Source organism: Monodelphis domestica, chromosome 6, assembly GCF_027887165.1.
Source record: "Monodelphis domestica isolate mMonDom1 chromosome 6, mMonDom1.pri, whole genome shotgun sequence".
Lineage (NCBI taxonomy): Eukaryota > Metazoa > Chordata > Mammalia > Didelphimorphia > Didelphidae > Monodelphis > Monodelphis domestica.
In genome coordinates, this window is record NC_077232.1 from 238,840,968 (window position 1) to 238,857,921 (window position 16,954).

Here is a 16,954-nt window from a genome sequence, read left to right on the forward strand (position 1 = left end):
TGGGAAAGCACTGTGAAAATAAATACTCTGAAGAGAAATAAATTGTTAAATTATATTATGCTTTAAGGCATAGATAATTAAACAAAATCAAAATTTACTATAGAAGCTTATAGAAATGACTTATAGAAATATTTAAAAATTGATTTTTAAAAAATCAATAGCTAGTAAGAAAATGATTGAAGATGATTTCAAGAATGTTTCAAATTTATATAACACTAAGAAAAATTCATCTGTCAGAACAAAAGTTTAAGAATATCAAGGGAATTAATTTAAAAAAATGTGAAGGAAGGTGGTCTAGCAGTACCAGATCTTAAACTCTACTATAATTATCAAAACAATCTGGTACTGGCTAAGAAATAGAACGTTGTATCAATGGAATAGATTAGATACCCAATTTACATGAGTAAATGACTATAGGAATCTAGTGCTGGATAAATACCCAAATCCCAGCCTTGTGGAAAAGAACTCACTATTTGACAAAAACTCCTGGGAAAACTGGAAAACACTATCTCAGAAATTAGGTATAGACCAGTATCTCACACCTATATCAAGAGAGTTAAATGAGTATATGGTTTAAATATAAAGAGTAATACCATAAGCAAATTATGGGAGCACAAAATAGTTCACCAATTGTGTTGAATGTTCTTTTTCCTCAACTCTATTTCTTCTCTTTCCTAGTTTCCTTCAAGTCCAAGCTAAAACCCCACATTATAGTGGAAACTTTTCTCTCTCTCTTAATTCTAGTGCCTTCCTTCTAGGATAAATTTTCCTCACAATAGCTTGGTTGTACATAGTTGTTTTCCCATTAGACTCTGACCTTAGTATCTGTGAACAGTGTAAAATTTATAGGGAAAGATGGGTGGATAAGAAGAACAGGGGATACGGAAGGTTTGTAGCAGGGAATGGAAGAGTTGAGGGGAAAAGGGAATATGGCTGCCAGTGAGGCAAAAGGAGAGATGTCCCCTGCTAATAGGCTATTTTTGAACAAAATGGGGTGTCCAAGAAATGGGCCACTTATTATAGCCTGTGGGGATGTCTTTTCTATGAATTGATGCAGAAGATGCCCCAGAACAGGTAAACACAGACCCTCCTGAGGGACAAGCCTTTCCCCAGAATTTAGTTGCCCAGCAGGGGTCCAATAAGGACCGTTTGTAGTTGAATGACTGTACTGAGTCTCAGCTCCCACTATGCCCCCTGAAAAGATAGTCCTCTTATCTGACCGCGATATTCAAATAAGATGAATTTTAATAACCAGTTCAGATTGTAGAGGTTTCAGGGAAGAGGGAAGAGGGATCACCCTAGATAAGGTTTGAGTCTCTCAGTTTGGGAGCTGAGGCCAGGCCTCACAGGCTGGTGGAGGGTTTCTCTTATTCCTGTCTATACTATATCTGTGCTAGTTTTCTTAATTTCAAATCTTAGCAGTAGACAACAAGAAAAGTTCTGACCTTCAGAACTGGTTGGGCCTGTCTCTTCAGGCTGAAGGAAATAGAGGTACTTCTATTCAGAGACTGGTAAGAAAAAAATTCCTCCCACTTCCAATTCCAGGAAGCAAGTGCTAGTCACAAAACCAACTGCCACTCCCAGTTGTCCTTACCCCCACCATCAGTCTTGTCAATTTCTTCTCTCTCTAATATTCCCATTGTTGCTTGTTCCAACACAGTGGCAGAAAGTCCAGAACATATTATAGTTTCCTTTCACAATAGGCAAACTTTAAAATTTGAAAAGCCACTTCCTTTTTAGTTCTATATTATAAATGGTTCTCTGTCCTTAAAGAATAAGGCATTAAAATAAAGTTCATACAGTATCTTCTGCATGGTCTTTCAAGATCTCCCAAACCTTATTGCCCTAGTACTCACTCCCAAAATAGCTTATACTTAGCTACTTTATTTCTATTTGTATTTATTAACTTTATATTTATTCCAAATATATTTTATGTATTTTTCTCCTACTAGAATGTTGTCTCATTGTGAATAGTGATTAATTCATCCTTTCTTCTTATATCCTCAGAGCCTAGCAAGATTCTTAGCCCAGTGTAGGGGCTAAATGAATATCTGTTTATTGATGGTTGAACAGAAACCCCAATATAAAAGATAGGAAGGAAAATTGAGTCTATTGTCTTTGGTTTAATGGAATCTGCTTTCATTACCATTTTCTCCCAGGTCTTCATTGCTTTATTTCCCTTTTTATTTCTGAGGTGAAAATAATGTGTATGATGAGGTGAAAATTTAGTTTTTACTTGGATTTTTATTAAATAAATAGAAAGAAATGGGAGGATGAACCATAAATTTATGAAAGAGAAAACAGGCAGAAATAGAAGTAGAAATGTCTCATTCTTTAATATACTATATTTTAGCAATTTTTGTAAACATTTTAATCCTTTTATTCCATTGGATTATAAACTTCTTGAGGACAAATAACTTGCCTAATTTATCTCTGTAAATCGTTTAGTCCAGGGCACAGTATTTTGCAATGAGTGTGCTTAATGAACAATTGTTGAAGTGACTTTTCTGTTGAAGTGATACTAAATCTAAAAAGCCAAATCTAAGCTCTTTCTGCTAATACACAACAGATGGCTAAGTATTTGCTAAGGATAGCTGAGTGTCCAGTGGGTGGACTGCATTTTCTGGAGATGGAACCTTTGCATTCCCCACTAATGTATCTTCTAAATCCTAAAAGATCAGCAATTAGGTAGAGCCAACCCACACATCTGGATTCCAACCAGCCTAACTCTTAATACAGTTCAGATTCATCTTTATTTAAAAAGACTGAGGGAATCACTATACTTTGGTCACCACAAAAGAGAAGCTTTTGTAATTCACACTGTAGACACACACTTCTTTATAAAATAAACTAGATTTATAGTCAGGTAGTCTAATCTTACTGCAATTCTGCTCTCCCAGCCCTCAGGAATAATTCTAAGTACATCTATCTGAGCATATCATGGTTATATTAGACATCCACCTTCTCTCTAACCTATTTAGTAAAATCCTTTTAGTTAAGGCCTCCTGGGTAGCTGGCTGTGTTCTACAAAGACAGAGCAATCTTAATCTAATAACTATTCTTTTTGACCTAAAAATCCCATATATATGGCTGGATCTACTTTTCCAACTGTAAGCACTTGCAATTTTACTGATATGGGAGCTCTTATATCATACACAATTTTGATGGTTCTCAATTTTTTATAGCATAAAATCTTAGAGAACTACCCAAGGCTCAGAGAGGTTAAAGGGTTTGTTTGTGCTCACACCAATAGAATACCAGAGGCAGAATTTGAACTCAAGATTTTTGAGTGGACAGCATTCTGTCCATTCTGCCATGCTGCTTGTCTCACCTCTAACAACATGAAGAAATCCCTTTCTCTTCATTTTTTTTGCTTCTGTTCTAAATACCTGATGTGTCTTGTATTATCACCTAGTCCTAAAGCCTAACTGCATTAATGAAGTGTTTTTGTCCAAGTTATTGGAGTCCTCACATGCTCTACTTTAATCTCTGTTCCTCAGTGGTGGTGGTAGTTATTAGAACTGGTAAAAAGGAATCCCTTAGCCATTTCTAATTGCTTTCTAGTACAGGGGAACTACACTATCTTACAATCACTTGCATCTCTTCAAGATTTTTTTCCCAGTGTGTAGAAGCACAAACATGAAGAGACGTTTTCCCCCTTTCTTTATTAAAAAGAAAAGCATTGTTTCAGTAATCATGCAAGCAAATGAGCATGTATTTAATTGAATTTGCAACCCCAGTACATAGGACTTTGCTTGATTCATAATTAGTACTTACTAACTATACTACCTTCCTATCTATCTATCTATTTATCTATCAATCTGTCTGTCTGCCTATCTACCTCTCTTTTTCCTACCTATGTATTTATTATCTATTTATCTAACAATCACCTACCATAATAAGTGAATCAAATTAAGTGGTTTTGATGAAACAAATGATAATTTTAAAAAGGAAAATAAAATGACAGAAAAGTACTAAAACAGACCAAAAACAAAAATATCAGAAACTAGTATTCAAATAATACATTCATTAGCTAAAAGGTAGGAAGAAAAAAAAATAATAAAACAGCTAAGTGTGACTATTTTAAGCAGAATCTTTGTGGAAGGAAGAATTTCGAATGAATTAACACAAGAATTAGTGTTGGAATTGTTTTTTGTGTATTCAATAACAGCTTAATCATCTCTGCAGGCTATTTTACCTGGTAGGTATTCTCCACATCCCAAACAGAGAAATAATACTGTGCAACTTGTATAGATTAGAAGCGCTGACAGGCAATAAAATCAAACTCCAGTTTCCTAAACCAATATCTCTGTGGAAAATACTACATAATACAGTTATCTAATAGAAGGTAGTCCTTGACAAAACTATCAATATTAGAAGAGACCCAGGTGAGATATTGGAACCAAAAAGAATACACAGTGAATGACAGTTAACTAAGTGAGTGAGATGACAAACACTCTCAATAGAGATATTATTGCAAATGAAAAAGATCACATTATTATCATCTCAAAACTTACCTAGTAAGAGAACACTAATATTGCCATTCCCAGATCTTGGGATATAATAATTAGAAGGAAAGGCAAGCAAACCAGAAAACTTTGTGACTTTGGAAAGCAACAATCTGTAATTAAATTCTTGGAAGAAATTGTTTGAAAATATTATTATGATCAAGTTGAGATGTTTATATAAAATTATGTATCATACTGCTTGAGATGGAACAAATGTATGACTTCATCCCCATTCCCTCCATGAAGGACTCCCAAATGGAGATGCTCTTTCTACAGATAGAGATCAACAACTCATTTGGAGCAGTTAAACCTTAGAGAAGGGGTTATCAAACTTTATTTGTGATATACATTTTTGGTCATTTGGTGGAGGCTGTGGATCCCTTCTCAGAAAAGTAATTCTGAATGAAGAAAATAAAGAAACTAGCTTACAGAGGAAAACAATTATATTGAGATGATTATTAAAACATTACAATCAAGAGACTCACAAACCCATATTATAAACACCTGCTTTTACAGCTTATCTTGGGATAAATGGCCACACAGCTAATACCAATCAGAGGCAGGACTTGATCCCAGACCTTCCTGACTCCAAAGCCAGCCTTCTAGCCACAATACCAATATTAATAATGTAAAATCCATTCCTAGCTTCCAAAGCCTGGACCTTGGGCTGTAGCTCACCAACCTCTATATCATACCATCAAGTAAAGTCAATAAGAATTTATTAGATCCCTATTATGTGCCAGGTCTCATGCTATCCTTCATTTTCTCATATCTTCATATCCATATTCATATATCTTCATATTTCTCCTACATGATTTCATTAGCTCAATGATTTCTTGAGTGTTTCCTATCTGGATCAAAATCCATTGTCAGACTCATATTTATAGGATCATGAATTTAGAACAGGAAGAAGCTTTAGAAGTCATCAGGTCTAATTTCTCTTTACTCAGAGTCAAATTGCTATTAAGTGACTGAGGTAGAATTCATACACAGGTCTTTTTTTACTCCAGTCCTGGAGCTTCATCTAAAACCTCTCACAACTTCTGTCCCACCTTCACAGCATTAAGAATACCAACTCATATCCCTGCTAGAATGAAGCATCAGAGGGACTCTTTAGAGGAAGATAATTGGTATAGAGTATCTGTAATGGGTTAAGGCAAAAGGGAAAGAATGATCATTTAGATAGTTACCAAAAACATAGAATGACAATTATTGTAAAATGAAATTCAGAAAAGAATTAAATGTATGATCAGGAATACATTTTTCATGCTGACATCTGTTTAGATTTCCATATGGACTATGGAGAATAGAATGAGTCTTGAGGGAACATAGCTGTTTTTAGCAGCTACTAAAAGAGGATAAGGAACGAATTCCCCATTACTAAAGAAATATTAGATTTTTGCACTGTATCTGGACTATCTTTGTCAAATTTTAACAGCATTAAAAATAAACAAACAACCTCCCCCCAAACAAGACAAAATCATGCTTAGTATTTACCATCCCAGTCTACTACAACTACCTTTGAGATGGGTTTGAGCCATAGTTTCCTGAAAGAGAAAAATAGAGAAAGATCTCTAGAGAGGGCAAGATACATAGGGCCCTACATAGGATTATCTTGAGTCTCCACAGGTGATCAATGATTCAGGTGAGAGGTGCTATCCTACTCTGGTAATCAGGTCTATCCAGGCACAAAGAATGGGCCATGTGGCACCAGCTGTGTCAGCAGATGTTTTTTCAGGATCTATGCAAGTCTAGCACCCAGTGTATGCCAGGATGTATATCAATCATTCTTCCTATTACTTCTTATAGAAAATCAGGCTATTTTGCATAGCCAGGAAAGCCAGTAATCAAAGAAAGGACTAGGTGCAATGTAGAAGGCTGATCCTTTGCTACCTCTGATACCACTGTTTTATGCATATATATGTATAAATTATCCGGGAAGTTTCCAGAAAAGAAGATTCCAGAAATGAGAAATTTCAGAAAAGTACCAGAGCAGGAGATAGAGTCTACCAGACAGAGAGATTGGATATCACTTAACAGGGTCAACTTGTCCCAAAGGCTAGATCTAGACAACCAGAAGTTTAGCTACAAAGATATCCTCTTCACTTAGGAGCAAGGAAAGAGAAAAAATCCCATGAAACTCCTTGATTACTGGGGCAATGAAAAATTCACATTTTGTTCTCACATAGGTTAAGTGGACTACCTTCAACATGTGCTATTGAACTTTCCAGTCGACTGTTCCAGATAAATTGTTTTCATTTTACTGTTTGTTTGTGCCTGATACGGTTATTGGATTGATTCAAGTTGTTTGTGTTGCCTTGCAGGCAAAGGATGCTACTGTATCTAATGCCCTTTATAACACTTTATTGTTTTTGTAAGTGAGGTATGTGTCAGAATAGCCAGCCCGTGATAGCTAAAGCAACACAATTGTTTGTGATCGAATGAAGGAAATTCTGCCCTGGCACAAGTAATGAATGTTAACGATCAGAAACTGCACACCAAGATACCAAAAGGTATGAGTGTTTTCTTGCCAAGTCTTGTGAATTCTACCTCCACAGCATTCCATAGATCTGTTTTCACCCAATAAACAGACTACATCAGCCTCTGCATTTCTCATGTCTAAATTATTACAGTGGCCAACCTGTCGGTGTACCTGCCACCAAAGACTCCTCTGGAATCCATCCTACACAAAAGTGGTTGTGAGCATGGGAGGTAAGTTAAGAACCCTTAAGCATCATACTTTATGAATCCTATATTCCAAATAATATTTTTGCTGTTCTTCATACATAGGATTTTATCCTCAGTTTCCATGCCTATACATGGCTTGAATATAATCCCTCCTTGCTCCCACTTCTTAGAAATTCTGACTTTCTTCAAAGGACAACCCTAACAGAGATCCTTTCCTAATACCATAAAATACTAGAAGCCTCATCTGTCCCCAGTTATACTGTACTTTTTTACATATATATGCATTCTTTCCCCTAATAGTATAGTCAGAAGCTGTTTTGATTTTTGTCTTTAAATGTCTATCAACTAGCATAATGATAACAAATATCACTTGATTGTCTGGACTCTTAGGTGTTAAGGTAAAACTTAAGGGTTGTTGACTGAATATATATTATATTAGTGGTTGCCAGGGACTAAAATTCAATCCCAATAAAATACTCAAGTCAGTTTGGGATTTTATGGTGGTTTAATTACAATAGAAGGAAGAAATTAAGAAGGAGAAGCGGGAAAGGGAATAAGATTTTCTCTGCTTTGCCCTAAGCCAAGGGGAATTCAGAGGATTCAGCCAAGTGTTCTTCTCCAGAAAGCCAAGGGAAAGGGGAGTCAACCTTATTACTCACCAAGACAGATTCAGAGAAGACTCACCTAAACCATGCTTACAGAGCTCCTCCCAATAACTCCACTGCCAAGTCCACCAAGGCCACAAGCACACCAAATGCCATCAAGAGATCCCAACACAGCCAAGAGAGCAAACACAGGAAGTGACACAAAATATACAGGCAGTTCTTTACATCACTTCCTGTGTCTCACATGTGCCAATGGTGGCTTAAGCTTGGCTTAGGACAGCCCAGGGGGTCAATCAGTTGTTTTTGATTTGTCACTTGATAGCACATGCTGGTCATAGGTCATCCTCCCCTATAGTTAATCCTTAAGTGGGGTTTTATACATTCCTTGGTTGCTAAAATTCTAAAGACTAAGCTGGGTGGAGTAAATCTAAAATTCATATATGACAACCTACAATTAATGCCTCCCAATCTCAGTCCTCTGCAGGAAAAGTCAAAATATCTCCTCTAATCTTTTAGTTGCCATTTCTAAAATAAATTCCTTTTCATTGAATTCACTAATCATACCAGAAAATATGACTTGACCTTTGAAAATATGGATAATTAGAAAATAGATCTCTCTAATTCTACATGAACAAATTCTAAAAACTGAGACAATTTCTCTCTCTCTCTCTCTCTCTCTCTCTCTCTCTCTCTCTCTCTCTCTCTCTCTCTCTCTCTCTTTTTCTCTCTCTCTCTCTCCCCCTCTCCCTGCTCCATTCATACAAAGAATTAAAAGACAAGAAGAATGAGTCTCAAAAAATAACTTCAGGGTTTTGGCTAGGTTTAACTATAATCATAAAAATTATGACTTAAATTTGTCAGAATACTAGTCAGAATTCTCAAAACATATGCAATGTGAATGTACTAACCTTTGTTGACTAGAAACCCCATGATTTTCAGAATTATTGGTATTAGTGTGTATAAACTCTATTCTCTGTACTTTGTTGGAAAAGGTATAGCTAACACAGAAAGTGTTTAATTCACAGGTAATAATGAGTCTACTACAAAAGGCTCAGCCAAAATAATGGGTCTCTTGATCTTTAAACATTAAACTCAAAAAGGTCAATCTACCAGCAGATAGTAGGAAAGGCTTAGGAACTCAACTTGTTATTTTGCTGATATAAATGACTACTGAATAAGGCAATTCCCTCTACAAATAGAGTTTAAAATTTTCTGTAAGCACTTTAGGAACACTGATATTAATGTACAAATGTAGTGACTCTATTGCCCTTGATGGATTAAACAGTTTGATGTAATATTTTTGGCAAAACTTTTCCATTAAAAAAAAAATCTAGTGAAACCCAGTGGAATTGCATATCGGCCAAGGGGGGTGGGGGTGGGGAGGAAAAGAAAATGATCTTTGTCTCCAATGAATAATGTTTTGAAATGACCAAATAAAATATTATTTAAAAAAATAAAAAAAAATCTAGAGTCCTCTTTTAATTTTTATTTTGTAAAGCCCTTAAAAATCTGGTGAGGCATAAAGCAGATGATCATTGCAATGGGTTATTTCTGTTATAGCATCTTCCTATGACCCATGGAATCCTGAATAATCTAGATAAATGGATAGTAGAAAAGTTGTTATAACATATTCTATAGTGCAGTATTTTGCTCTAACTCACTGAATTGCTTTTCATAATAAAGAAAATGATATTTTATATTCTCTCTTTCATTCAATTGGTAAAGTAGTGGTTGATTATTGAATATCAGTTTCAAAGCCTTTTGGTAGCCAAATGACATGCCTTCCATTAACATGTAGGTGGCCTTCAAAACGATTTTATATAGATGGGAGATTAGGCATATAGGTTGGTCACTTTCTTTGGTACCAATACAATGTTAGATTATTGTATGCTTATTTTTAATCTTCCCATCATTGAAATACCTTAACAATCAGTACTTCAATGCCTTACCATTTGTATTATCCTACTATCACTGGTACAAATCATAGATATGCATGCGCACACACACACACATATAATCTAATTCAGCTACTTTTCCTACCTTTGTTTTCTTTGTTACCATTTCTATTTCTTCTATTTCAGTATCTAGGGACCTGTGATTCCAAGGATAGAATGGTCCAATTCCAATAACTTTATAGACAAAATAGTTTGTTATAACAGTTTTTGTAAGTCTTTCCCATTTTTTTTGTATTTTTTATTTGTGGTCCTTTTCCCATTTTAATCTTGAATGCCCATGGGATAATATTAATTTGGATTTGATTACTTGTAGGCAGATCTCCACATCAGTTTTTTTTAACCCATATTTTATGCATTTGATTGAAATATTTAAAATCATATTATTTTTTCCCTTCCTTAATTTTCCTTTCTTCCTCCCCTACTTCTCTTTCTCTCCATCTTCCTTCTTTTCTTCCTTCCTTTCATTCTTTCTGTCTCTTTTTATGGAAGGAATTGGCTTAAGTATTAGAGCTGCAGGGCACACACTTTGAAGGGCTTTATTTCATTTTATTTTGATCTACTTAGTCTGTAGTTGGTTTATTATTGTTATTTAGAATGTTTTTCCATGGTAACATGATTTATGATTGCCCCCATTACCCCTTCTCTCATCCCTCAAAGCTGACAAGCAATTCCACGGAGTTATACATGTATCATTATTCAAAACCTATTTCCACGTTATTCATATTTGCAGTAGAGTTATCTTTTAAAATTAAAACCTCAATCATATCCCTATCAAACCATGTGACCGATTATATGTTTTTCTTCTGCATTTCTGTTTCCAGAATTCTTTCTCTGGATGTGGATACTGTTCTTTCTCATAAAATCCTCTGGATTGTCTTGGGTCATTGCATTTCTGCTAGTAAAAAAGTCCTGTTTCTTTTGACTTCCAGTCAAGATGGCGGCGTAGAAGCAGCAAAAGTTCAGACCTCAGAAACCCTTCCTTACCGATCACAAACAGAGTGCTCCTAGGCCACCAAAATTCAAGCTGAACAACAGGATAAACCTGGGGAAACCTCCTCCTGGACCTGGATCAAAAGGTACCACACCCCAAAAGCCAGAACCCTAGATCACTCGGATCTAAGTGGTAGACAGAAAGAAGGTCCCAGGACCCATCCCCCCCCCAACCCAGAGTGCTGAGCCTAAGGCAGCAGCGGGAACCTCAGGGCTCTGAGGACTCACCTTGAAAGCAACCTGAGCCAGTCTCTGGGGTGCCCAACACAGATGGCAGGGAAACATAGAGAGAAGGGGGAAGCCTGTAGCCCCCTGGCTGGGTGCTTCCATCTGAGTCTCAAGGGAGGTCCCAGCTTTAGGGCACCAGCTGAACCCAATCCCATCAGGAGCCCTCAGAGCTACAGAAAGGACAGAAAACTCAGGGCTGGCAAAGATGTTGCTCCGAAGAGAAGAACTTACCTAGAAAGTAACCCGGGCTAGTCTCTGGGCATTCAACACAGACTGTGGAGGAAGAAGTTGCTACTTTTTTTTTCTTCCTTTTTTTGGCTCGGGGATCATTTGGCCCACACCACCTGAACCTAATCCCATCAGGAGCCCTCAGATCTTCTGAAAGAACAAAAACTTCAGGACCAGTGAAGGGCTTACCTTGAAAACAAACCGGGCCAGTCTCCAGGCATTCAAAACAGATTGTGGAGGAGGAGGCTTTTTGCATCAGGGCTCATTCAGCCCAAACCAGGTGAACCTAATCCCATCAGGAGCCCTCAGAGCCCAGGCAAGCCAAGACCCCTCCCCCATTAGAGAGCAGGGTATTCTGAAATAACCAGCTGAACCTAATCCCATCAGAAGCCCTCAGAGCCTAGAGAGGCCACACATTTCCCCCCTTAGAGAGCAGGGTCCTCTGAAAAAAACAGAAACCTAGAGGCAAAGTCAAGATGGCAGCCTAGAATGAGCATAGATCTGGCAGCCTGGCCAGAGCTTTGGAGATCCTCCATATCTGCTTCAGTTGTCCAGGAAGTTTAAAACTCAGAGTAAACCCAGCCCAACTAAGCTGAACTCAATCCCATCAAAAGTCTCCAGAATACAGGGAAGCCCAGGCTCCCCATTCATCCTCATTGACTTCTGGACTTTAAGCCAATCAAAAGCCTCCAGAGGACAGGAAAGCTCAAACCCCCAACAACACTCCCCCAGAGATTACACCAAGAGATCCTATGGTAAAGCTCCAAGAGGGGAGACTGATAGATGTCCCAAAAAAACAAAAAAATGAGAGGAGCAGGAGCACAGACAAATACGGGGAGGAAAGAAGGGGTGAATATGAACAAACAACAGAAACAGAAGAAAGAAACTACAATAGACAGCTACTATTCACCAAATGGAACAGAGGGGGAGAGATCAGCAAATGATAAACCAGAAATCCCAGGGAATTGGATACAGGCTGTGGAAGAACTCAAAATACAACTAAGAGAGGCTGAAGACAATTGGGAAAAAGAACTTAAAAATTAAGATAAGTCATCTGGAACCAGAGGCACTTGAACTAAAACAAGAAAATAGTGTCCTGAAAGCCAAAATCATCCAGCTGGAAAACGAGGCAAAGGAGATGAAAGACGAGGTAAAGGGGATGAAAGACGATCTTCAAAGAAAATCAGACCAGAAGGAAAAAGACAACCAAAAAGCCAGAGTTGAAATCCAATCTTTAAGAAACAGAGTAAAACAACTAGAATCAAGTGACCTCACAAGGCAGCAGGACACTATAAAACAAAACAAAAAGAATGAAAAAATTGAGGAAAATGTGAAGCATCTCATTCACAAAACAGACGATTTAGAAAATCTTTCAAGAAGAGACAATTTAAGAATAATTAGACTAACAGAAAACCATGACAAAAGAAAAAGCCTGGACATAATACTAGAGGAAATTATCCAGGAAAACTGTCCCGAGATCCTAGAACAAGAGGGGAAAGTAGAGATTGAAAGAATCCACAGATCACCCCCTGTATTTAATCCCCAACTGACAACACCATGAAATGTTATAGCCAAATTCAAAAACAATCAGATGAAAGAACAGCTATTACAAGCTGCCAAGAAGAAGCCATTCAGGTCTGCATCCGCACTGAAGGACCAAAAGCATTGGAATACGATATTATGGAAAGCAAGGGAACTAGGCCTACCTCCAAGAATAAAATACCCATCAAAACTGACTATATTCTTAAAAGGGAAAGTATGGTCATTTAACAACAGAAGAGTTCCAAGCATTCATAAATTAAAGACCAGACCTGAACAGAAAATTTGAAGTCCAACCACAGAACTCAAGAGAATCATCAAAAGGTAATTTAAAAAGAGGGGAAAAACAACAACAACAACAACAACAAAAATTTTTTAAGAGACTCAATAAGTTAAAATGATATGTATCCCTATAAGAAAAGAGGTCATTGGCAACTCTTAAAAACTGTTGCTATCACCTAAGCAGCTAGAAGAACTACACTCAAAGGGAACAGTGACAAACGGTATAGGATGAAAGGACAAGACATAAATAGGTATATAGATATATGCATACATAAATACATATACATGTGTATGTATATATATATATATATACATACACATGACTAAAGCTAATAAAGAAAAGAGGTTATGACTAAAAGAAATGGGAAAAAGAAAGAAATGGGGGTAAATTTATATGTCACAAAGAAGCTCATAGCAGGAGGGGGGAGAACATCGATACACTGGAAGGGTAAAGACTTTGGAGATAGGAAATACTCAACTCTTATGTACTTTGAAACTGACCCAAAGAGGGAAGAACAATCCAATCCATTGGGGAAGAGAATAGATTTGCGCTCTATAGGGTAGTAGAAGGGTAAAAAACAGACTGGTGGGGAGGGAAGCAGTACAAGGGAGGGAGAGGGTGGGGGGAAATTTTAAAAAGACTACAGGGGAAAATAAGGGAGGGAATAAGAAGGGAGGGGGGTAGAAAGGGAAGGACAATGTGGACTGATTTAAAGTAAATCACTGAACTAAAAGGTAAAGCTGAAGAAGAAAGGTTAGAATTAGGGAAGGATATCAAAATGCCAGGGAGTCCACAAGTGACAGCCATAACTTTGACCATGAATGGGATGAACTCACCCATAAAAAGTAGACAAATAGCAGAATGGATTAGAATCCAAAACCCTACCATATGTTGTCTCCAAGAAACACACATGAGGCGGGTAGACACCCACAAGGTCGGAATTAAAGGATGGAGTAAGACCTTCTGGGCCTCAACTGATAGAAAGAAGGCAGAAGTGGCAATCATGATACCTGATAAAGCCAAAGCAAAAATGGACCTGATCAAAAGGGATAGGGAAGGTAATTATATTTTGTTAAAAGGGACTTTAGATAATGAGGAAATATCACTAATCAACATGTATGCACCAAATAATATAGCACCCAAATTTCTAATGGAGAAACTAGGAGAATTGAAGGAAGAAATAGACAGTAAAACCATATTAGTAGGAGACTTGAACCAAACATTATCAAATTTAGATACATCAAATCAAAAAATAAACAAGAAAGAGGTAAAAGAAGTGAATGAAATCTTAGAAAAATTAGAATAGACATATGGAGAAAAATAAATAGGGATAAAAAGGAATACACCTTCTTCTCAGCACCACATGGCACATTCAAAAAGATTGACCATACATTAGATCACAGAAACATGGCACACAAATGCAGAAAAGCAGAAAAAATAAATGCAGCCTTTTCAGACCACAAGGCAATAAAAATAACAATCAGTAATGGTACATGGAAAACCAAATCAAAAACTAATTGGAAACTAAATAATATGATACTCCAAAATTGTTTAGTTAGAGAAGAAATCATAGAAACAATTAATAATTTCATCGAGGAAAATGACAATGGCGAGACATCCTTTCAAACCTTTTGGGATGTAGCCAAAGCGGTATTCAGAGGTAAATTCATATCCCTGAGTGCATATATTAACAAACTAGGGAGAGCAGAGATCAATCGATTGGAAATGCAAATAAAAAAACTCAAAAGCGACCAAATTAAAAACCCCCAGCAGAAAACCAAACTAGAAATCCTAAAAATTAAGGGAGAAATTAATAAAATCGAAAATGATAGAACTATTGATTTAATAAATAAGACATGAAGCTGGTACTTTGAAAAAACAAACAAAATAGACAAAGTACTGGTCAATCTAATTAAAAAAAGGAAGGAAGAAAAGCAAATCAACAGCATCAAAGATGAAAAGGGGGACATCACCTCTGATGAGGAGGAAATTAAGGCAATCATTAAAAATTACTTTGCCCAATTATATGGCAATAAATACACCAATTTAAGTGATATGGATGAATATATACAAAAATACAAACTGCCTAGACAACAGAAGAAGAAATAGAATTCTTAAATAATCCCATATCAGAAAATGAAATCCAACAAGCCATCAAAGAACTTCCTAAGAAAAAATCCCCAGGTCCAGAGGGATTCACCAGCGAATTCTATCAAACATTCAGAGAACAGTTAATCCCAATACTATACAAACTATTTGACATAATAAGCAAAGAGGGAGTTCTATCAAACTCCTTTTATGACACAAACATGGTACTGATTCCAAAACCAGGCAGGTCAAAAACAGAGAAAGAAAACTATAGACCAATCTCCCTAATGAATATAGGTGCAAAAATCTTAAATAGGATACTAGCAAAAAGACTCCAGCAAATGATCAGAAGGGTCATCCACCATGATCAAGTAGGATTTATACCAGGGATGCAGAGCTTGTTCAATATTAGGAAAACCATCCACATAATTGACCACATCAACAAGCAAACCAACAAGAACCACATGATTATCTCAATAGACGCAGAAAAAGCCTTTGATAAAATACAACACCCATTCCTATTAAAAACAGTAGAAAGCATAGGAATAGAAGGGTCATTCCTAAAAATAACAAACAGTATATATCTAAAACCATCAGCTAATATCATCTGCAATGGGGATAAACTAGATGCATTTCCAATAAGATCAGGAGTGAAACAAGGATGTCCATTATCAACTTTATTATTTGACATTTTACTAGAAACACTAGCAGTAGCAATTAGAGAAGAAAAAGAAATTGAAGGCATCAAAATAGGCAAGGAGGAGACCAAGTTATCACTCTTTGCGGATGACATGATGGTCTACTTAAAGAATCCTAGAGATTCAACCAAAAAGCTAGTTGAAATAATCAACAACTTTAGCAAAGTTGCAGGATACAAAATAAACCCACATAAGTCATCAGCTTTTCTATATATCTCCAACACAGCTCAGCAGCAAAAACTAGAAAGACAAATCTCATTCAAAATCACCTTAGACAAAATAAAATACCTAGGAATCTATCTCCGGAGACAAACACAGGAACTATATGAACACAACTACAAAACACTCCCCACACAACTAAAACTAGACTTGAGCAATTGGAAAAACATTAACTGCTCATGGATAGGACGAGCCAATATAATAAAAATGACCATCCTACCCAAACTTATTTATCTATTTAGTGCCATACCCATTGAACTACCAAAATACTTCTTCACTGATTTAGAAAAAACCATAACAAAGTTCATTTGGAATAACAAAAGATCAAGGATATCCAGGGAAATAATGAAAAAAAAAACACAAATGAGGGGGCCTTGCAGTCCCAGACCTCAAACTATATTACAAAGCAGCAGTCATCAAAACAATTTGGTACTGGCTAAGAGACAGAAAGGAGGATCAGTTTAATAGACTGGGGGCAAGCGACCTCAGCAAGACAGTATAATGATAAACCCAAAGACTCCAGGTATTGGGACAAAAATCCACTATTCGATAAAAACTGCTGGGAAAATTGGAAGACAGTGTGGGAGAGATTAGGAATTGATCAACATCTGACACCCTACACCAAGATAAATTCAAAATGGGTGAATGACATAAACATAAAGAAGGAAACCATAAGTAAATTGGGTAAACACAGAATAGTATACATGTCAGACCTTTGGGAGGGGAAAGACTTTAAAACCAAGCAAGACATAGAAGAATCACAAAATGTAAAATAAATAATTTTGATTACATCAAATTAAAAAGCTTTTGTACAAACAAAACCAATGTAACTAAAATCAGAAGGAAAACAACAAATTGGGAAAAAATCTTCATAAAAACCTCTGACAAAGGTTTAATTACACAAATTTATAAAGAGCTAAATCAA